Below are 23,811 nucleotides of genomic sequence, written 5' to 3' on the forward strand. Positions count from 1 at the left end.
CTCTCACATGTGTTAATCTCCACATTCTAAGAAATTATGCTCTTTACAAAGATATCTCTGTAACTGAGCAGAAAGTGACATGCTTGAAACAGTTTACAGTTTGCCAGGAGACAATTGCTAATTTAGAAAATCAAAAAAATTGAGGAGTATCTTTAGTTTGCTAAAAACAATTTACAAATTAATACAAATCTGTTTGAACAAATGTGAAAACACAGGTAATTGCATATATGTGAACAATATTTTGTAACATTTAGAACATTTTTAAATTAAAATAACTGATTTATTTTGGAAGTCTCAAAATGTCAGAGAATATAATAAGGTGGACATTTTGTACTTATTGTTAGGAAAATAAAGTTTTGAAAAAAGAAAAACATCCTACAATATTTTCTGCAAATTTGAAACCAAGAAGTATTCAAAGTGCTATTTTATCTATTATCTATCATCTATCTATCTCTCTCTCTCTCTCTCTCTATCTGGCATTACAGTGTTACTATACTTTTACAGGTAAAACATAAATAAAATACAGTCAGTTTAATTTTAAAATGTCACTCTGGAAAAACATAGTATATGTATCATAATTAATACCGTAATTAAAGGTATTTATTAGAAATTAGAGTTTTCATATTCCTTCTTTACATTTTTTGTGAATGTTTATTTTGCTTATAATTTCTTTTGTTTTTTAATGCTAATAATTAAAAATAATACTGATTTGTTTATAAATATTATGAATGTAGATCTCATTGACATTAGTTTTATAGTAAGCAGGTTTTAATAGAATACCAGTGTTAAAATATTCTAGGAGAATTTGAACAAGTTATTTTAAACTTATTCTTCAAAGAGTTCAAATTCTGTCTCTGATATTTTATTTTATTTTAAAAATGCACTATTTTAGCATTTATATGAGTGTTAAAGGGAGAAATTTTGGTTAAGCTATTTTCATTGCTCAACCAATTGGAAGACCTGGCAAGAGTTGTGGTTATTTATAACTGTTATTTATATTATTATTGTTTGTTAGATATGAAGATTATGACTTCTAATTAATATTTATGATAGCATCGAATATTTATGATAGCATCAAATATTTATAACATCAAATAATAATGTGAAGCCATAATCTTAATATCTAATAAACAATAATAATGTAAATAACAATTATAAACAACCATACTATTTACCTTTATGTTTACCTGCTTTACCAAGTACCTTGAGAAAATGAGAAAACTGATTCTTAGGTTTGTTCATTGTTTAGTCAGTTTCCCCAAAATGATTATTGAACCTTTTAGGTATTTTATGCAGGAGCAAGTTATGCAACTTGTCCCAAAACTGAGATCAAGGATTTGCAACTCACAGCAGTCTGTGCAAGTCCAGAAACAACTCTTACCTCTGTGGCAGACTGCTTCTGAGTTGGGAAATCATATGCATGTCTCTGATATGAAATTTGCCTTTCTTCAAAAATATCTGACTTCTGAAATTATACTAAAGTTCTATTTTTTGTTATTATAATCAGATACCTATTAGTTTAAACATATAGCTACCATGTTGCCATCTACATTAGTATTAAAGATATAAGTAAATGGAGATCTGCATATACATTTGTAAGCACTTTTAAATATTGAACTACATGAGGTACTGATTGTATTCCAACAATGTTTCTTTAATATGTTAAGAATATATTTTAATAAATACTTTAGAGTAAAATTGAAAGATGACTTTGTAAAGCATTTGTTACTAAGCTGTCTTTCAGAATAAGTATCTTAGAAAGTTTTATGTTTTTTTAATTTTTTAAATTTAATTTTAACTTCTTGAATATTTTCCTTTGATAAACTGAATGTTTTCTTCAAACCCATTAAAGGGTTTACCTACGTATCCTAAAATTTTTCATATACTCAGTGTGTAAAAATGTTTTCCTAAGAGCTACTAACAATTTAATTCTCACATAAAAATGAATATTTTCGATTAAGAAAAATAATGATGACATGTAGTCTCAGAGTGTTTTTGGATTTTCATTTCTTTAGCGGAGAAAACAATGTCACAAACAATTTTAGGAAAAAAGTTAGTTCACAATTTGCTTTTCTGCCCCCAAAAATCCAAATACAATATTTAAATCTTAGCTTCCTAATATGCATTCAGGATATGCATAACAGATATGCATATATTCATGGTATATAATTTTAATTTAAGAGCTTAATGAATATGCATGCCAATATAAGACCATTTGAATAACATACCTTGATTTCAATCTCTGAATACTTAAGTGTATGACTTGTGTTAATTGAAACGGAGTATTAGTTTTGGTCACGTTCAAATGTTACCAGGAATATACACTTGAAATAGGAACTCTGCAGACTTATTTCACAAGTCACAGGTCACAAAAACCGTGCTGATTGGCAGGGTGCAGTGGCTCACGCCTGTAATCCCAGCACTTTGGGAGGCCGAGGCAGGCAGATCACGAGGTCAGGAGATGGAGACCATCCTGGCTAACACGGTGAAACCCAGTCTCTACTAAAAACACAAAAAATTAGCCGGGTGTGGCGGCGGGCACCTGGTAGTCCCAGTTACTAGGGAGGCTGAGGCAGGAGAATGGCATGAACCTGGGAGGCGGAGCTGGCAGTGAGCTGAGACCGCGCCACTGCACTCCAGCCTGGGTGACAGAGCGAGACTCAGTCTCAAAGAAACAAACAAACAAACAAACAAAAACCTGCTGGTTAAACAAAGTGTGGAGCAAAGAAACACCAAAATGGCAATGGAAGCAACTTCTGGTATCTTCACTGTGTATTATACACTAATTAGAATACATTAGCATGTTAAAGACACTTTCGACAGTAGCCATAGCAGTTTACAAATGCCATGGCAACTCCAGGAAGTTTACCTTACATTGGTCTAAAAACGAGATGATCCCATAGTTCCGGGAACTCTCCACCCCTTTCCCAGAAAAACTCATAAATAATCCACCCCTCGTTTAGCACATGATCAATAAATAACCAAAACAATAGCCAACCAGCAGCCCTTGAGGCTGTTGTGCTCATGGAGAAGCCACCCTTCTATTCCTTTACTTCTTAACAAACTTGCTTTCATTTTGTTCTGCCTGTTTGCTCTTGAATTCCTTCTTGCATGAAGCTAAGAACCTGAATGGCCTGCCTGGCTGAATCCCGATTTGGAGATTTGCCCTGTGACACACATACATAGTTGTTGGATCCACGGAAGTTATCAGTGGTTGTATGTTATTCTCCTTCAGGATGAGGCAGAGTAATATGGGGGCAAACTATAGACTAGGTGAAACTTCCTTCATGAATGAACAGACTTAGCTATGTGCTCTAGGATTAAGTCCATATCTGGAGACACTAACTCAGTACTTAAAAGTCAACCTCTACATAAAGGTGGGCTCTTAGATGTGGCTCCTAAATTTTCACTCACTACAGTTAGCATTTTTATATCTTCAGTTAATCTGCAAAGTTGTGTATATTCAAGCAATATGGCTAGGGAAGTTTTCTAAACTATGTCTTATGTATCGTATTTATCTGAAGAGTTATGAAAAAAGTTTTTAAAATGAAGAGAAAGAAAAAGAAGAAAGCAAATGAGAGAGAGAGAAAAAAATATTTAAAGGTTAAATAGTTTTTTTCATCAACATATTTAGGGAGCTTAGGTGTTGGCAGCTGAAAATCTATCATACTCACAGTTACCTTAATGTATCCTACTATGGGACCTGACACAGTAGATATGTAATAAATGTATGCTGAATTAAAAAAATAATAATAATGAACAGTATAGAAAAAAAATGGCCCTTCAAATTCTTACAAAGGGTTTCTTGTAATTTTAAAAAATGTTTTCTATTTATTTATTTTTAGAGTCACCCAGGATAGGGTGCAGTGATATCATCATAGCTCAAACTCCTGGGTTCCGGGGATCTTCCCACCTCAGCTTTCCAAGTAGCTAGGACTACAGGAGCATACCACCAATGCCCGGCTAATTTATTTTTATTTTCATTTTTGTAGAGACACAGTTTCACTATGTTGCCCAGGCTTGTGTCAAACTCCTGGCCTCAAGTGATCCTCCTGTCTCAGCCTCCCAAAGCACTGGGATTATAGTTATGAGCCACACTACCCACCAGGTTTCTTGTAGTTTTAAAAACAAACAATGAGGCTGGGCGCAGTGGCTCACGCCTGTAATCCTAGCACTTTGGGTGGCCGAGGCAGGCGGATCACGAGGTCAGGAGTTCAAGACCAGCCTGGGCAATATGGTGAAACCCCATATCTACTAAAAATATAAAAATTAGCTGGGAGTGGTGGCATGCACCTGTAGTCCCAGCTACTCAGGAGGCAGAGGCAGAAGAACTACTTGAACACAGGAGGTGGAAGTTGCAGTGAGCCAAGACTGTGCCACTGCATCCCAGGCTGGATGATGGAGTGAGCCTCCATCTCAAAAAAAAAAAAAAAAAAAAAAAGAAAAAAAACTAGAACAACATCAACACACGATGAATAGTACATATTACATGCCAGCTAATTTTCTAAGTATTTTATACATTTAATTTTTTCTTTTCATGATGAGAAAACTGGTTTATAGGGAGATTTGGTAATTTGCCCAAGATTACGTCTAGACAACCTCTGTCTAGGGACAGTGCTCTTAATCACATCACTAATGCTATTTCACATATATGACCTTGAACGACCTTTCATCTAATTTTTATCAAAATTCCATCTGAGTGAGAGATTTTGTGTGTGTGTCTGCATACGTGTGAGTGTGTGTGTTGGAAAAAGGGGTGTTTGAGACATAGCCTATACCCATATCCCAGTATCAGTGTTTCTCAATTTTTTTTTCTTTCTAGCATATCTGAAGTATACACAATACTCCAAGAATTGGGTAGTGCATACCAGAGATAATGCTCCCTTAGGTGAGCATGTTAGAGTCTTGAAGGTGAAGATTGCTTATAGTAAGAAATCTATCCCACTTTATTAGATTCTTCCCAAGTGAAATGTTCCTCCCTTTTATTCAGCTTTCTCCATTTCAATGCAGATATGTTTTCTATAAACTAGAACTTATTCCTGAATCAAATAATATATTTGGATAGCACTGAGAATTATTTTTAGAATAACTCTGCACTACCTCTTCATACTAATATGTTAACAAATACTTTAAAAATGATATTGTTTGGCTTTGTGTCTTCATCCAAATGTCATCTCGAATTGTCATCCCCACATGTAGAGGGACCTGGTAGAAGGTGATTGGATCATGGGGGTGGTTTCCTCCATGCCGTCCTCATGGTAAAGAGTGAGTTCTCATGAGAACTGATGGTTTAAAGGTGTTTGGCGGTTTTTTCCCACTCTCTCTCTCTCTCTCTCTCTCTCTCTGTCTTTCCTGCCACCCTGTAAGATGTGCCTTGTTTCCCCTTCATCTTCCACCGTGACGGTGAGGTTCCTGAGGCCTCCTAGCCATGCTTCCTGTGCAGCCTATGGAACTGTGAGTAAAGTTAACCTCTTTTCTTTATAAATTACCCACTCACAGGTAGTTCTTTATAACAATGTGGAAAAGGACTAAGAGAAAGAAGCAGTATATGAAAGTCAGCTTTATATTTAGTGCAGGGATGTTGAGCTGTATCAGAACATCCTTTAGGCTCTCTTTTTTGAGAGAAATGGGTCATTCCTAAGTGCCAAGAAATCTACAGCTTTCCTCCAATAATTGACATATTTCCTTTTGTAGATAATGTGAACTGGGCAACAAATCATATTTTATTTTTTGCTTTGTCCACCACAATGTAATATTTAAAACTTGCAACTCTTTTTATGAAAATAGCTTCACACTCTATTGATCTGCACAAATCTGGCGCAGCTTTCACTCAGTTTTTGGATTTTACTTTAGTTCTTATTTTTTTATTTTATTGTAGGTATTTTTAAAAGGTATTTCTTTTAATGAAGCAGTATAAAATAAACAAACAGAATCTAAAATACAGAGGGTAGAAAAAAGAATAAATGCAGTAGTTGAGGCAGTCACTCAATGTCAGAAAATTGAAAATAAGGCGTTAAAATAGGCAGGCAATTGAAAATCCACCAACAGGCAACGACTGAAGTTCTAAGTTAGCATTCAAGCAGTCAGCCTGAGGATATCTGTCATCTGACTTCTAAAAGATTGGCGTGTGGGGAAAATTACCAAAATAGCACTTAATGCAGCTTATACCTAGGCTTAAAAGCTAGCAAATAAACTAAGGAAAAATCTAGGCGAGAAACCCAGCCATTCTTGATAACTCTCTTACCCTTAGCCCCTGTCTTTTGGCCGTCAGGTCTAACTGATCCAGTCTGGAAGACCTATTTAATAGTAGTTTCTTTATATCTGTCTCCCAATGGCAGAGATCTCTTCAGGAATACCACAGTGGCCTCATCTTTGGTCCTTCTCCTTCTTTTGTTTTATCTAATGAAATTATCACATTTTAGCCAGAGTTATCTTTTAAAAATAATTGGCATAAATATGTCTATACTATGCTTATATCCCTAAAGTGCTTTCTAATTTCTAATAGAGTGTTATCTCTGGGGGCTGATTTGTCCCCTCACCTGCTTCTTATTTTTGGAATGGGTTCTTTTTCTTCCTGCCTTAGGGTTATTTCACGTAGTGCTTTTTTTGGGCGCTGGTGGGGGGATGGCGGCGCTAGATTCCTGTCTTCCTTCTATCCCTGTGCCTAGTGAGTCTCTCTTATTATTTTCATCCCATCTCATATGGCACTGCCTTAGTGATGAATTCTCCCCTGACCTCTCAACCTGGGGCAAGAGCCCTAGCTATATGCTTTCAGAGCATGCTGTACTTATTCTTGTCTTAGTGATGTCTGTACCTCTAGCACCTAGCAGTTTCTGGCACACAGTCATTTCTCAAGAAATAAATGACCAATAGTGAGGGTTATTTCACAGTAATTTTCATAAAGTTGAACCAAACATCTTAAATTCTTTCTAGCTAAGATCAGAAAGGGCACTGGGGACAGAGGCCTAGCTGAACAGGTCAGATATATTTTCAAGATTTCAGAGCTAAAGGGAGATGAGACAGTCTAATCAATTGCTTCTGTAGCCACAATGAGACTTCCATCAGTTAATGGATGCCAGAGTTGGGAACTCTTATGATTCTGGATGATAAGGTCAACATGTCATCCTAACAGCATCCCAGCTAGGAGCACTTGCATAGCTGATGTTTTACTACAGCGTCAAAGTATAGAATCCTCCTGAAACCTTATACCACTGAAAAATTGTCAAGTTATTCCTGAGTGATCTTTGAATCAGAATTCAAAGAAAAAGACAGAAAGATTTTGGTCATTGAAGATCCCAAGCAATCTTATGATCGCCATATTGTCTTCATGCCCATAATTTTATATGGGAGTTAATCTATGTTGGGTCAGAAAATAGTTTGAAAAGATGAATATTTAAATGCCATTATAGGTATATACATTGTATTTATTTATTTGGTGTATTTTGTACTAATTTCATTAAATAAGTTCAGGATTTCATTCTTTGACTCAATGAACGATGCTACCTGCTAATTTTAAGAAATATTATCACATTTTAGTGAAATTGTTTTATTATAAAAATCAGAGAAGCCCATATAGAAAACTCAGAAACTTCAAAACACTAAAATTACTCCAGCCATCCAAAAACCACTTGAGTTACTTGTCTGGCATCTTGCCATGTGTTTTCGAAAGGAAAACTCTTAACTTGAAAATATAACCTCAGATAAAACAAAGAATACACACTCCAATGTAAGAGATAAGGTAACTCAGGAAAAGGACCTGAGGCTGTGAACTCACTGCTGTTTGGCAGAAGCTGTGAATCAATCATACAGCTTGCAGGAGAGAAGATTTTTTGTTATAAAAATGAAAGACATTGGTGTAGTTAATTTGCATGAACTGTATATTTTCAGTTAAACATGGAACTGTTTCATATATTTATTTATTTTTCAAGATGGAGTCTCACTGTGTCACCCAGCCTGGAGTGCAATGGCATGATCTAGGCTCACTGCAACCTCTGCCTCCTGGGTTCAAACGATTCTCCTGCCTCAGCCTCCTGCGTAGCTGGAGTGTGCAACCATGCCCAGATAATTTTTTGTATTTTTAGTAAAGATGAAGTTTCACGGTGTTAGCCAGGATGGTGTTGATCTCCTGACCTTGTGATCCACCCACCTTGGCCTCCAACAGTGCTGGGATTACAGGTGTGAGCCACCACGCTCAGCCTAAGCATTGAACTATTTCAATAGTTAATGGCCATGGCCATGTAGTAGTGGCCATGGCCACTACAATGACTACTCATTGATTTGTTTTGTTTTGTTTTGTTTTTACATTTTACACAGAAGTCTTCCATCATGGAGACAAAATCTTAGTATGAATAGCACTGCATTTTGAATTGCTAATTTTATTACAATAAAGTTCTCATTTTTAAAGTATTCTACATTATATGTAATCTATTTGTTTCTTTTTCTTTTTATCTTTTTTTTCTTTCTTTCTTTCTTTCTTTCTTTCTTTCTTTCTTTCTTTCTTTCTTTCTTTCTTTCTTTCTTTCTTTCTTTCTTTATTTTTGAGACAGGGTTGTACTCTGTCACCACCCAGGCTGGAGTTGCAGTGGCACAATCACAGGTCCCTGTGCCTCAAACTCCTGGGCTCCAGCAATTATCCCTCCTTGGCCTCCCAAGTAGCTGGGATTACAAGTGTATGCCACCATGCCCAGCCTATTCTTTCTATTTTCAATAGTAAAAGTTGAGACTGATTCCAATATTCTTAAGATTGTGCCCTGACCCCATTAATAGGTATAAGAGAAATGGACATGGGTCACCATTTTACCTGATAAAAAATTATTTATGTTTCTATTGATTAGTGGATATTTACGTAATTAGAATGCAGGAAAATATGAGACAGTCTTATAATTTCTTTCTTATGCATTGCTAGTTTTTATCTTGTTCTGCTTTTACTGTCCTAAACGTTCTATGTAATCAGTAAGGCAAATATCATAGATTGCCAATATCTATGATACATATTTGAATACATATTTTAATACATTCTTAGAAATTTGTAATTCCTATAATTTATGTCACTGGAGTCAGAAATGTAATAAACTTACATGCTACAATATGTTTGTACTGATAATTTTGACCCATTTCTTTCTGAAATGAATAAGTGTCTATCCTGCCTTAGTAAGTAGGTGATTCTGAATATAACTTATACTTCTTTTTATGATTGTGAGGCTTTTCCTCTTTTTGAAGAAGAGACTATATATATATTCCAAAAAGTATTCTATGCCACATCCTTTGAGGTTCAGTGCTATAATTATTTTCTCTATTGGTAGCAATGGCAATTTATCTTCATCCCTTTATTTCTAAATATGCTTATATCTTCCTCTTTCTAAACTAATCCTTTGGTTAGAGCCTCCACTTTTCTATAAACGTTGTTCAAGTTCTACCTTCTTTGTTAAATGTCAAACATCCCCCATTTATCTCCCTATAGGCTTCATGTCTCCCCCAAACGATTCAGAGAACCTTTTCTTATTCTTCTTCATTTTTATCTGTTCTGCCTCCTCTTATGTTGAATTTTGAATGTCAGTAACAGAAACCCAAAATAGATATTTTTATACAATACTGTACAGTTTGTGCTACGCAACAACACAAATCTCAAATCAAAGTATTTTATAAAAGTTATTATAATCATAAAATGAACAAAGCTATTATTGAATTCATCTATATGCTCCTACTGAAAGCAATTTTAAAACAAGTTATAAATTTTACATTGTGAGGATCACGGAAGCTAGAGTCCAAGGCCTTATGCACCTTAGATATGTCAAAAATTTGATAAAGGGACGTTTTTATTGCTTGAAGCTTTATTTTAATTGTGTTTTATAATATTAAAAGAAATTTTAAACAGAGGTAATGTAAATTTACATGGACCTTTCTCTCTCTTTCATTTAGCCATGGATATAATTATTGTACTCACTAATTGATGAGATGTCATGTCTGATGCTAAATTTTCTTATCACTCTATCCTTAGTAATTCTGACTGAGAAGATAATGTTTAGTCGTCTATTCACTTGCTGTTCAGTTACTTGGACATTGAACGATGTAACCATTTAACAAAGTTTATGTTCCAATTTGGTTACGACTCTGCCTTATACAGAGTATCCCAAAGGATAGATATTCTGAAGTAGTGCTATAGGAAGAATAATAGTATTATTAACAGAAAACAGAAAGTCGAGATAGAAGGCTTTTTTAAGTTCTAGCTGTAGAAAATTTAGGACTATGGTGAGATATTCAGTATCAATATTCTCGAAAAGGTTGGAGATATATAACAAAAACTTACAAAAGAAGGCAGAGATAAATATATTTTAGCATCATCAGTATATAGCCATTATTGAGGATCAAAACAAGAGAAGAAATACAGAGAAAGAGCATCATTTTTTCTTTTCTTTTTTTTTTTTTTTTTCCATTTCCATTTTGGGACGGAGTCTCACTCTGTCACCCAAGCTGGAGTGCAGCGGCGTAATCTCGGCTCACTGCAGGCTTGCAAGCTCCACCTCCCAGGTCATGCCATTCTTCTGCCGCAAGTCTCCCGAGTAACTGGGACTAAAGGCACCCACCACCACACCCGGCTAATTTTTTTTTCTTTCTTTTTTTTCTTTTTTTTTTTTTTGTATTTTTTAGTAGAGATGAGGATCATTTTTTCTTTGATCTTCAGGAAATATCCATATTTGGAGGGTTAGTGAGGAGAGAATGCAAAGGGACAGACAGGTAATGACTAGTCAGGTGAAAGGAAGTTTAAGAATATTAAATTTTAGACCAAAAAAGGATCATATTTAAGAATAAAGAGTTGGTCTGAGGTAATTAATTCTGCAGCAAAATTTACAGGACCTAAAATCTAAAAGTGCACATTTGATTACTCCATAGGAAGTCCAAGTCATATTTAAAGTATACGTTCATATGGTTGTGGGTGAATAGCCAGATTGAGAAGATTAAGAGGAAGAGGTGCTAAAATAAAAAGTAATTGGCACAGAACACTAAATTGAGAATTTTGTGGAAAAAAGTTCAAATTTTTGCCTTTGAATGTTGTCTCGCTCTGTCGCCCAGGCTGGAGTGCAGTGGCGCAATCTCAGCTGACTGCAACCTCCACCTCCTGGGTTCAAGCGACTCTGCTGCCTCAGTTTCCTGAGTGCCTGGAATTACAGGCACCCAACACCATGCCCTGCTAATTTTTGTATTTTTAGTAGAGATGGGGTTTCACCATATTGGCCAGGCTATTCTTGAACTCCTGACCTCAGATGATCCACTCGCCTCGGCCTCCCAAAGTGCTGGGATTATAGGCGTGAGCCACTGTGCCCGGCCTTTGTGTCTTTCTTTACCTATCTTTCTTTTCTGACGTTTTAAGTCAGTATATCTGACTAGGGAACTGGGTTTACATTGCCTGAGCCCTTCCTGACAGCAATGGAAGCTGGAATCATAAAGCTGGATTTCCTTCTGAAACATGAAATATGTTCAAAAGGTGATAAAGAGCTAAAATGGGGCCAAAAAAAAAAAAAAGTCCACCATAATATTGTGAGGATCATTTCTGTTTCGATGAAGTATAAAATCTATTTTGAGGAATAGCGTAAAATTGTAAAAATACAGTCGACTAGTTAAGGAGAGTCTTAAGGGTCAGACTAATGAATTGAGACTACTTGGCAAAAGAGTGCTTTGATGGAAGCAAAGAAAGTAATATTGCATTGTTTTCGGAAGAACAGTTTGGCTACAATATATGGAAGATAAATAACAATGGGATCAATTAAACTAATCCAGAAGTATTTGCAATATTGAAGTCAAGATACGTCAGGAGTCCTGCCTCTTTGGTCCTCGTGGCAGATAGGATTGAGAAAAGGTGGGGAACAGGAGCATAATATGTATACTGTGCAAGTAGACAACTGATGTGAGACCAAGTGAAAAATACCATAGTTTGGTTGACTATGTTAAGTACCTGAGAAAAAAGGAGGGCAAGGGGAATTCGATTTTTGATTTGATAGAATTTACTGTGGAATATTCAACATTTGAGTAAACATCAGTTTTGGGGGACAGACATTGGCAGGGAAGAAGAGAGTAGTAAGGCAAGCTTTTCAAAATATAAATGTTAGTATTGAAATTCAGAAGAGATACTTTTTTCTCTGAGACTAAATGACAGAACAAGAGATATATGTGAAAAAAAGTAATCTACTGAGTTCAGTAGAAATTTACCTGAGGAAGTTCACACTGGAAATTATTAAATAATGTATAAATTGGAGATTTCAAAAGAGTACATAAATATTGTTATTGCTTTCTTGGGAGTGTGCAAAAAAATGAAAAAAAAAAAGTATGTGAATTAAATAATGTTTTGCAGTAGTGAGCTCCCAGTAAAATATTAATATCATGATTGATTTTAGGGGAATTTGGCTTTATGCATTTAAGTCTTTATTCCCCAAGAATTCATAGTCTAGCCTGGCCTGGAAACAGGGAAAGGGAAATAAAACTCTGGGGGAATGTGAAATTGTGATAGATGCCGTGGTGGAAACCAAGTTTTTGATGAGTCCATTCTAATTAGAGGTTCAAGATCTATGTGAAATGGCAGGATTGAGGAATAGGAGTTGATACTGGGAATAACAAGTGGAAGTTTAGTGAACTTGAAAGGAAGAAAATGTAAAGGGTTTATCATAATGTAGAGAAAGTACCTAATTCAGGAGTTCTGTGTCATGTCCATGCAGATTGGATTATTATGTAGATCTTGAAGAGCATAACAGATGTCAAGGAAAGGAGTTATTAGGTAGAAGATGACTGGCAGTGGGAAAAATAGAATTGAAAGGATAATGAGAAATAAGAAAAAAGAAAACAAATAATCCAGGTATTCATTTTGTGTCAACCAAAGGGGCCACATTTCGGAAGAATTTCAATGTTTAGTAGATGACAAGGTTAATAAAACCTCTAGAAGGACCATCGTATTCTCACTTGAATTTGAGGCCTCAGAGGAAAAACTGAGCTTGCAAAGCTGCAAGCACACAAATTTACAAGGAGTATTATAGGCTTAAATAGGATGAAATAGACAAAGTGAATGTTAATAAATTATTGTTTTGCAGTTTAGAAATCTACCTTTTTCCTCCCTCTCCTCATCTCCTTTAGCAATATGTCTCCTAAATGATGTTGGAGCTAGTGGGAATATTCGTTTAAAAATAATTCTTTTACGTTTCATGTTCTTTTGTTATAAAATGTCTATGTGTAAAATCAGGCCAATGTGAACATATTTGTTGAATTAGGATATATTCTTAAATTTAGGGTGTAAGACATTTATATGATCTTCATTCAGCAATGGCTGTTTTTCTGTTTGATATGCCTTCCCCATTCTGCCTCTCTTCCATTCTAAATATTGATATCAACAATGTTGAAATTGTAGATACAATTAATGAAAGCTATTTTCTCCATTCCTAATTCTTCAACCAAATACATATGATGTCTCCCTCTCTTGATCTTGGCTAACATTTATCAATAATTTGTATACTTAACATATATTTTATTTCTTATCATTACTGTATCCCGATTGATGTACACTTTTCTTCTTTGCATACTAAATTGTAAATTTACTCCTCTTTGTATTCCCTGTAGTGCTTCGCATGCAGTTTTATAGAAAATAAACACCCATATTTGTTTGAAGATTTGCTATTATAGTGACTATAGTTTTTCATTTGATCCTGTCTTCTTTTCGTTTATTCAACTATATCATCTTTCAGATTATATTGTGTATTCTGCAATGTATTAACATAGTGTCATCCATTTTCTTTATATGTCTTCATAGCTTTGGAAATAAGGTTTCACATATACAAAAGATAGTTTTTGTCTATCGTTATATTAACTCACTTTGAATTTTTCTACTGCTTGTAATATTTGATAAAAAGAATTGCAGTAAAAATTGTGTAATTGTAGTTAGCGTCAAAGAAACTGAAGTAACTCTCTCTTAAATGATCACAAAGACCTACCTGTCTCCTCTAAAAAGAGAAATATTTTATACATCATGAACATCTAAAATTATCTCATAAGATGTTTAAAAAAATGTATGTTCTCAGATGTCATTTTAGATAAACAATTGTAATATAAAATTTTAAAACAACTGAAGTATCAATTATAATAAAGTAAATAGTGGTCCTATAATAAAATGCTTAATAGAATATATTGCAACAAAAATATTTCTGGAAGAAATATTTAATAGTAATTTATATCATAATAGCATAATCTTGACAAAATTTCTTATTATAAATGCCAAGATATATAAACAGAAGTGTTAATATTCATTTGAAATTATTAAAGCAAAACAAATACATGCGATATTATGCCACAATGATATCTACTCTATGTCAATGTAAACTTTGAGCTATTTGTTCATGTGATATTAGACTAATTTTTATGTATGTAGCTTATTTATCCACATGCTCTTACACCTAATTAGGCTGCAGGTGCAATAGCAAAACATGATTGAAAAATAACGTCAGAGCAATAGTTATTGCTTATATTTGTAAACAAAATATGAGACCCCAAACTCTGAGACTGGTGCTGTTATTTCCATTTTTCAAATGAGAAAAATTAAGGGTCCCTCAGTGAGGTGTATCACAATTTGGGTTCACAGGAAGAGAACTCTGAGACAAAATTTACAGTGCAACACAGTTATTAGTAAGTGCCTTGGAACTGGCCTCTGTGGAAGAAAAGGAAATGAAGTAAGATTAGGCAGAGGTGGCTCACACCTGTAATCCCAGCACTTCAGGAGGCCGAGGCGGGCAGATCATGAGGTCAGGAAATCGAGACCATTCTGGCTAACACGATGAAACTCCGTCTCTACTAAAAACACAAAATATTAGCTGTGCAAGGCGGTGAGCGACTGCAGTTCCAGCTACTCCGGAGGCTGAGGCAGGAGAATGGCGTGAACCCGGGAGGCGGAGCTTGCAGTGAGCCGAGATCGCGCCACTGCACTCCAGCCTGGGTATCCGAACAAAAGTCCGTCTCAAAAAAAAAAAAAAAAAAAAACATTAGGCAGAGGAAGAGCGCCAGCTTTGGACCTGTAACAACTGTCCCAGGTTGAACTGAAATGAAAACATTTACAGTCATTGTATGTACCCCCAGGAAGAGTGTGAATTGAGAGAAATTCTTCAGCTCAAACAACCCCTTAAGGGCCAACAGCTGTAGGCTTCTGCCAATAGCACTTTCAACAGCTGGAGCATCACGTTTTTCCTTGAAGGAGGATCTGCACTGAGTGTCCCTCTGTTCATCACAAGGTTGCTGGACCAGAACCAGATACGTTTATTACTTAAGGCTTTTTTTTTTCACTGTCCTCCACTGAGTATGTCTCAGGACTACAGAAAGACAAAGATCCCCACGTTTCCAAAGCCACTCCACTGAGCTGTACTTTGAAGATTTGTACTTTCGGTTTGAGAATACATTAGCTATATTTATCTGTTGATTTATTCAAGTAAATTAACTATTATTTGTCAGCAAATTGCAAACCCCAGTTTGGGACTAGAATGAAGAGGAGAGTGGAATGATCCTGATTCACAGAGATTTTTCATGTCATTGGTTCTTTAGATTGATCACAGCTCCCTTGTTTCTGGGAATGATCGGATCACAGATTTTGTCACTACTCACTTCTACCCTCAAAATTTTTGCTTCTTCCTGGTATCCACCAAAATCTAAAGTCTAGGAACACGTACCAGGAATTTTCTGCCTCAAATGAAATTTCTTCCTCAACCTATTTATGCTATGATGGTTAAGGGTCTTTTTTCCTGAATTTTTGATGATGTGCTGTAACACATCACTCTTTCCCATGGGACTCACTGGTGTTTATGTAAATGAATTTTAGTTGATCAAGGTGCTCACCAAATGTGGACTTGCCCATATTTCTGGTGTGTTTTACTCTTAACCACATTCTGGGACCACAGATACCTGGATATGAAGAAATGAATTTGATAGAATATTAGAATAATTACAAGACAAACATTTCTACCGTGGTGGCAATTGGCTGTTGACACTGAAATTTTTAATTGCATTTTTAGAATTTCAAAATTGGTAAAAATGTGTTGTGCACATGATGCTAGGAGAAGCTGGCCTTGCTGTTATTCACTGTTTCAATCTTTATATTTGTCAGAGTAGCTCTGTTATACAATTTTGGCCAATATCTGCTGAGAAATTTCTGGAAAAGCTTTCTCTCCCCTGATAACATATCCAGATATCAGAGACACAGACCCTTCCTCTTAATTCTTCCCTTAAATGCTCACATGATGCCTTGAGCTGAGGTAACCATCTTGTGACCAAGAGAAGAAAGCTCAATTAATTTCATAGACTCTGATCCTGTTATTGTTATATAAGCTGTGAAACCAACACCAGCAGATCGCTACCTTCCATCCTCTTGTTATCCGGGAAAGTTAACCAGAGTTATAGCCACTGTTGGTCTGGTATTCTGTTACATTATGATTAAAATATGTCTGTTAGAAATAATGGTGTGTAAATTTAAAATGGCATGTTATAAATTTATAAAGAGACACTTAACTATCAAATCGACACATTTATTTCAACGTAACGAGTTCCTAATTTGGATATGGCAAAATCAAATTATAAACTGCTTGGTGAGTATCGATTTCAAATAAATGGATTTCATTAGTTAAAAAAAGAAAAGTCTAATGGTAGTAGATTTAGATAACTGATTTACCATTTCCACAGTAGGAATAGCTTTGCCTATGGAGTAAAACAGTCCAAATCCATTGGATAGGAAAATATTACTCTGAACTGTGCTAGGATGAGCCCTGAGTAGTTTTTCAAAACTACTTTTTCTTAACACTTTTTCTAAATTGGTTCCAGGACTTACTAATTGTATAATCATAGACGAGTTCATGTTCCTCTATGTCCTACTTTTAATATATTAATAAGCATATTTTTGAAATAGGATTTGTTTGATAATTCAGTGAAAGATATTTGAAAAGTTCAAATATTGCCTGGAATGTAGTAAGTGCTCAATGATTTTAGATTTATTTTATGACTAGCTAATTCTTCTTAAAAACATGTGTTTTGCCCACCTATCTTAATATATTCAGTCAAGATAGAGTCAGGTCTTGTGACTTCAGATCCATTTGATTTTTTAAGGTGGTTTGCATATTTTTGCTCTGATTAATTATGCATTGTTATAATTAAAATTTAATTTAGGGAGGAATCTTTTTTCCACACAATTATCTCTCAATTTAAAATGTAGATAATTTACGTGTTTTTGAGAAAAACAGAGAGAAAGAATACTATTCACATACATGTATAAATATATGTTCCCTCTTAAATTTTGATACAATCCAGTATAAACAGTCATGGAATCAGGGGCTTGTATTCAGGGTAGTTCAAAAGTTCTTCTGAGTATCAAAGACATTATTTTCATTTATTTCGTTATTTATTCAGAGACAGAGTCTCACTGTGTTCCCTGGGCTAGAGTGCAGGGGTGCAATTTTGACTCACTGCGACCTCACCCTACCGGCCTCAAGCAATCCTCCCACGTCAGCCTCCCAAGTAGCTGGGACCACAGGTGTGTGCCATCATGCCCTGCTAATTTTTGTACATTTTATACAGATGGAGTTTCATTATGGTACCCACACTGGTTTCAAACTCCTGGGCTCAAGTGATCCACTCACCTCAGGCTTCCACAGTGCTAGGATTACAGGTGTGAGTCACTGCACCCAGTTTCAATGAAATTATTGAAGCTCACTACCCATAATAGCCTGTTGCAAAGTGCTTCCTACCCAACATTATTTCCTTGTCAATTGCTACTCAGGTTTCCTGAGATTACACTCTGTTAACTCATGAGGTTTCTGGGCACTTTGAAAATTTCCCATAAAACTTTTAAATAAAATTATGATACAATTTAAAAATTGGGGGAGCCCTCCAGATGAAAAATCCTGGAGAAGATATCACAAATTGAGCCAAAATGGTTTTCCCCTGCATTATTTAAAAAAAAAAAAATTAAAAAGTGGATCAACTTCTTGCTTCAAATTAATGAACACTCATTCAGAATAATAGGACACAATCTGTCAAGATTAAACGAAGAACTAAACTGTAACCTCACTGAATAGCACAAGGGTTTCATCTTTTTAAAATCCAACCTCTTAATTGAAGATAGAGAATTATATAGAGACTGCTGATGGCTAATACTATGTGAATCTTTATCAGATATTAAAGGTGATTTTATTTTATGTAGTTGTGATGTTTATATTCACCATTTCCAATAAAAAGGCTATTTACACTTCATATTCATGCAAATAACAAGAATGAGGCAACAGATTTTTTTCTTTCCAATACACTAGATTTTAAAATAATTTTGTTTTAACCACCTTAAAATCCTCTACCATTTTCAATAAAACCAACCATTCTACTGAAAGATGGGGTCATTCTATTATTTTGGGGGAAATGTTTCAGTGTAATATAAAAATTTCTGATAACTCCATTGTTTTAAATTTAAGGATCCTTGTAAGTCCGTTTGTAGATTGCTCATCAGTTATTAATATCTTTGGTGAAAGATATATGAGCATGTATAAAAGTGGTGATAATAATTACGACAGTGTTCGATGCAACAACAAAATAGCTATCACTGTTTTAACACTATGATTCAGAAAATATACTAAGTAATTAACATATAATTCTCTATTACTTGACCAACGAATGAAGTAATTTCATTATTTAAATTAGATATAATTGAAGCTTTGGGGGGTTAAGTTACAGAGTGAAATTTCATCAGAAACTAATTTGAACTCAGATATTTTGGACTCCAAAATCTGTGCTTTTAACCAACACTAATTTGTAGTAGTTTATTTATATACACACAAAATGAATAAACAATTGTATTGGTCCATTCTCACATTGCTATAAGGACATACCCAAGACTGGGTAATTTATAAAGGAAAGAGGTTTGGAACACAGTTCAGCATGACTAGCAGATCTCAGGAAACTTGCAATCATGGCAGAAGGAGAAGTAAATACGTCTTTCTTCACATGGTGGCAGCAAGGAGAAGTGGAGAGTGAAGGGGGTGAAAAGCATCTTATAAAATAATCAGGTCTCACGAGAACTCAGTCACTATAATGAGAACAGCATGGAAGTAACCATCCCCATGATTCAGTTACCTTCCACTGGGTCCCTCCCATGACATCCACAGTTCAATATGAAATTTGGGTGGGAACACAGCAAAACCATATCAATAATTATACATTTTCATGTTAATTATATAAGTTGCTAATGATAAAAAATGAAAGTATCATTAGATGTACTGGTTCTATTAACCAATTTCATATTATTGAAACAAATATATTTTAGAGTTATCATACTTTGTAGAATTAAATATATTTTTCTCACACAGCTTCCTTCTCAATTTTTCCCTACTTTCAAGTTGTTCAAGACAACCTCAATATTAATAGTGCAAAGTGCCTTCAAATTTTTTCTTATCTTCCTCAACATTGAGAAATAAATCTTATAATCGCCATTTTATAGATGAACATCTACTTTCCAGGATTTAGTTGTATATCCAAGTGAAAACTCCATCATAACTTACTATGATAAAAATGATAGAGATTTTAGAATTCAAGAGTCTAACTTTAAATGAAATTTAGTAAAATAAGAACTGCTTTTCAAGTTACCACAGATGATATTACTAAAGGTTTGGCTAGTGCAAAATGTGTATCTTCATTTCCCCAGCCTCTTTTAGCAACTTCCTAACTACTTGTCATTGATTTGCTAAACAAATTGCTGGTTTTTACTATAGGTGAAAATGGTCTCATTTCATTTCGTAATCCCATATCTGTGTTGCTCAACAAAGCCCAGTATCCATGTTGCTCAATAAAGCCCAAATACCAGTGGCTTAATACTTGAAATGTTTATTTCTCATTGAGGCAACAGGTGTCTCTGTTGGGTGTCTTTCTTCTAAGCACTGACTCCAGGATTTAAGCTATTTCCATCTTTCTTCTTCCATGCCCTCAGAAGAAAATGGTTGTCAAAGTCAACATGACAGGTGAGAGGGTCCGTAGGGTCAGTAGGGTGTTTTAAATGGCTAGAAAAGGAAATTTTTAAAATATTTTTTCTGGCCGGGCGCGGTGGCTCAAGCCTGTAATCCCAGCACTTTGGGAGGCCGAGACGGGTGGATCACGAGGTCAGGAGATCGAGACCATCCTGGTGAACACAGTGAAACCCCGTCTCTACTAAAACTACAAAAAACTAGCCAGGCGAGGTGGCGGGCGCCTGTAGTCCCAGCTACTCGGGAGGCTGAGGCAGGAGAATGGCGTGAACCCGGGAGGCGGAGCTTGCAGTGAGCTGAGATCAGGCCACTGCACTCCAGCCTGGGCGACAGAGCGAGACTCCGTCTCAAAAAAAAAAAAAAAAAAAAAAAAAAAAAAAACAAATATATATATATATATATATATTTTCTGTCTACTTTACATTGGCAGTCACGTGATCAACATTAATTACAAGGGTAACTAGAAGAGCACATGGAAATAGTCTCTGCCACAGCCTTTTATTAAAAGATCTTACAAATTTTCAAAGTCAGATGAAACCCATAAAAGAACAGTACTATCAAGATAATGGAAATAATTTTTAAATTAATTTTATTTTTAATTGACAGATTATAATTGTATATATTTTGGGGGTACAAGGTGATGTTTTGATATATGTGTACAATGATTAAATCAAACAAATTCACATATCTAGCACTTCATTTACATACCATTTGTTGTAGTTAGACACTTGAAATTTACTCTTATAAATTTTGAAATATAAAATACATTATTATTAACTATGATCACCCTGCTGTGCAATAGATTTCAAAAACTTGTTTCTCCCAGCTGAAACTTTATACTCTCTGACCAACATTTCCGCATTCCTTCCTCCATCCTTCAGTCTCTGGTAACTACCATCCTCTACTTCTATGAGTCTGACTTTTTGGGTTCTACATATAAGTGAGATCATGTAGTATTTGTCTGTCTATGCTTGGCTTATTTTGTTTACATTAATGTCCACCAGGTTCATCTACATTGCCTCAAATGACAGAATTTCCTTATTCTATAAGTCTGAAGAGCCTTCCATTGTGTATACAACATATTCTTTTTCCATTCATCCATTGATGAAAACTAAGTTTGATTTAATTACTTGGCTATTTTGACTAGTGCTGCAATGAACATGAGCATAGTGATTTGGCACAGTCATTTCAATGTTATTTTTGGATATATAACCAGAAATGAGATTACCAGGTTATATGCAATTCTATTTTTAGAATTTTTGAGAAATCTCCATGCCATTTTCTACAATGGCTATATTAATATACATTTTCATCAATAGTGTACAATGGCTTTCTCCGTATCGTTGCCAACACTTATCTTTCATCTTTTAGATAATGGCTACTCTAACAGCTGTGAGGTAATAGACCACTGTATTTTTAATTTGCATTTCCTTGATGATTAGTGACGTTGAACATTTTTTCATGAGCCTGTTAGCTATTTGTACATCTTATTTTGATTAATGTCTATTCAAGTTCATTGCCCATCTTTAAGTGGGTTGTTTTCTGGCTATGGAGTTGTTTGAATTCTTTATATATTTTGGATATTAATCTCTTATCAGATTTATGATAGGCAAATATTTTTGCCCATTCTGTGGGCTATCTCTTCAGTCTGTTTTTTTTTTTTTTTTTTTTTTTACCGTGCAGGAGCTTTTTAATTTGATGCCATCCTATTTGTGTATTTTTACTTTCACTACCTGAGCTTTTGAGGTCATATCAAAAAATTCATTGCCTAGACCAATGTTATGGAACTTTTTCTCTAATAATTTTACAATTTCAGGTCTTATTTTAAGTCTTTAATCCATTTTGAGTTTACTTTTTGTGTATGGTGTGATGCAAGGATCCAATTTCATTCTTTTCATGTGTATACCAGTTTTCTGGACACCACTTATTGAAGAGACTGGCTTTTCCCTATTGTATGTTCTTGGCTCCTTTGTCAAAAGTCAACTGACTGTAAATGTGTGAGTTTATTTCTGGGCTTCTCATCCTGTTCCATTGGCTAATATATCTTTTTTTGTTTGTTTGTTTTTAATGCCAGTGCCATAGTGTTTTGATTACAATAGAATTAAGATATATTTTTAAATGAGATTTTAAATCAGAGTATGTAATGCCTCCAGTCTTGTTCTTTTTGTTCAAGATTGCTTTGGCTAGTCAGGTTTTTTTTTTTTTCTTTTTGTAGTTTTATAAGCATTTTAAGATTGATATTTTTAGTTCTGTCAAAGATGATACTGAAATTTTGATAATGAGTACATTGAATCTGCAGATTGCTTTGGGTAATAGGGACTTTTAACAATATTAATTATTCTAACCCATGAAAACAGGCTATGTCTTCCTTTATTTGTGTTTTCTTTAATTTCTTTTACAACGTTTGATGGTTTTCAGTATATAGAACAATTTTGTATTGGGAAATCTGAGACCCATTCCATGACACTTTACTATGTATGTCAAAGTACACCCATTTATGCCACTAAGCAGCTTCAGTCACAAGATTAACCCCTATTAAACTGGTTTTTTAAAATCGCGATTTTATGCCCAGAAGAGAGAGGTCAAGGTAATGTAGTAAAACAAGCACTAGAAAGTTGTGGGATCTGGGTGACAAGTCCAGATCTAACTGATCTAACATGATGTATCTTATAACATTTCTATACCTCACTGTCTTCATGTTTGAAATAAGAAGAGCAGCTGATGCATTCTGTAGTTGCTTTATCTCCAGAATTCTATGGAATCCCAGAGGGAAGGACAGCAATGCTGAAAGGCATAATAAACTCTGGTACTGGAACTTCTTGGTTTTAATCCTCACTTAACATTTATTAGCAATGTGAATTAAGAAAATCTCTTATGTATCTGTTTTCTTATCCACAAAATGTTCCTGCACACATTTCTTGAGAGGATTAAGTTATTTAATACATGGGAATCATAATGCCTAGAACATAATATTTAATAATTTTAGCTATTTTTTTCATCTGAGATAACATCTGAAAGAAAACTTGGTGGCTTGTCAGAAGTAACAAAGCTATTTGGGAACAAAACAGGAAATGTAATTCTTTTTTTGTTGTTGTTTGAGACAAAGTCTTGCTCTGTTGCCCAGGCGAGAGTGCAACGGCACGATCTCGGCTCACTGCAACCTCCACCTCCAGGGTTCAAACAATTCTCCTGCCTCAGCTTCTCAAGTAGCTAGAATTACAGGTATGCACCACCACACCTAGCTAACCTTACTTCTTCCTGTTTCTACTAGGCAACACTATTAATAAAAATTCTAAGTACTTCCATAAAATCACTATTAAAGAAATTATTTTTTCTATACAAGATGTTGAAAATGAAAATGTAATCATTTCCAAGTATACGAAAATGTTCATGCATTTCCCTGCAAAATATTTATGTACCTCTTACTGTGGAGAGAGCACATTGAGAGCTTTCTAAATTCAGGCTTTTAAGAATATTATTGAATATATTTTCAGAACCAGCTATAAATTTCAGACATAATATTATAAAAACTGAGATTTAAAATGTGAAATACACAATCCTGTTCATGGTGACATGTAGGGCAATTACAGAAACTGGTTTTTGTTTGTTTGTTTGTTTGTTTGTTTGTTTTTCTGGCTATGAACATGGCCCAATTCCTTTTATTTAAAAAAAAAAAAGATCCTCATGTTTGAGCAGTATTTTTTCACTTGCCTAGCTAACCGAAAACAACTGCTACTAATAACCTGTCATCTTTTAAAAATAGATATAAAGTATTTCTTTTACAGAAACTAAAGGGGAA

The 23,811-nt window shown here is 34.8% G+C and overlaps 1 long non-coding RNA gene across 1 annotated transcript in view; it reads left to right on the forward strand.

The window, feature by feature from the left end:
* The window catches only part of LOC126947529 (uncharacterized), a 228,300-nt gene that overhangs the window by 130,870 nt on the left and 73,619 nt on the right, over positions 1 to 23,811 (forward strand). The gene's annotated exons all lie outside the window — the stretch shown is intronic.

The sequence above is a fragment of the Macaca thibetana genome, chromosome 2 (genome assembly GCF_024542745.1).
Source record: "Macaca thibetana thibetana isolate TM-01 chromosome 2, ASM2454274v1, whole genome shotgun sequence".
Lineage (NCBI taxonomy): Eukaryota > Metazoa > Chordata > Mammalia > Primates > Cercopithecidae > Macaca > Macaca thibetana.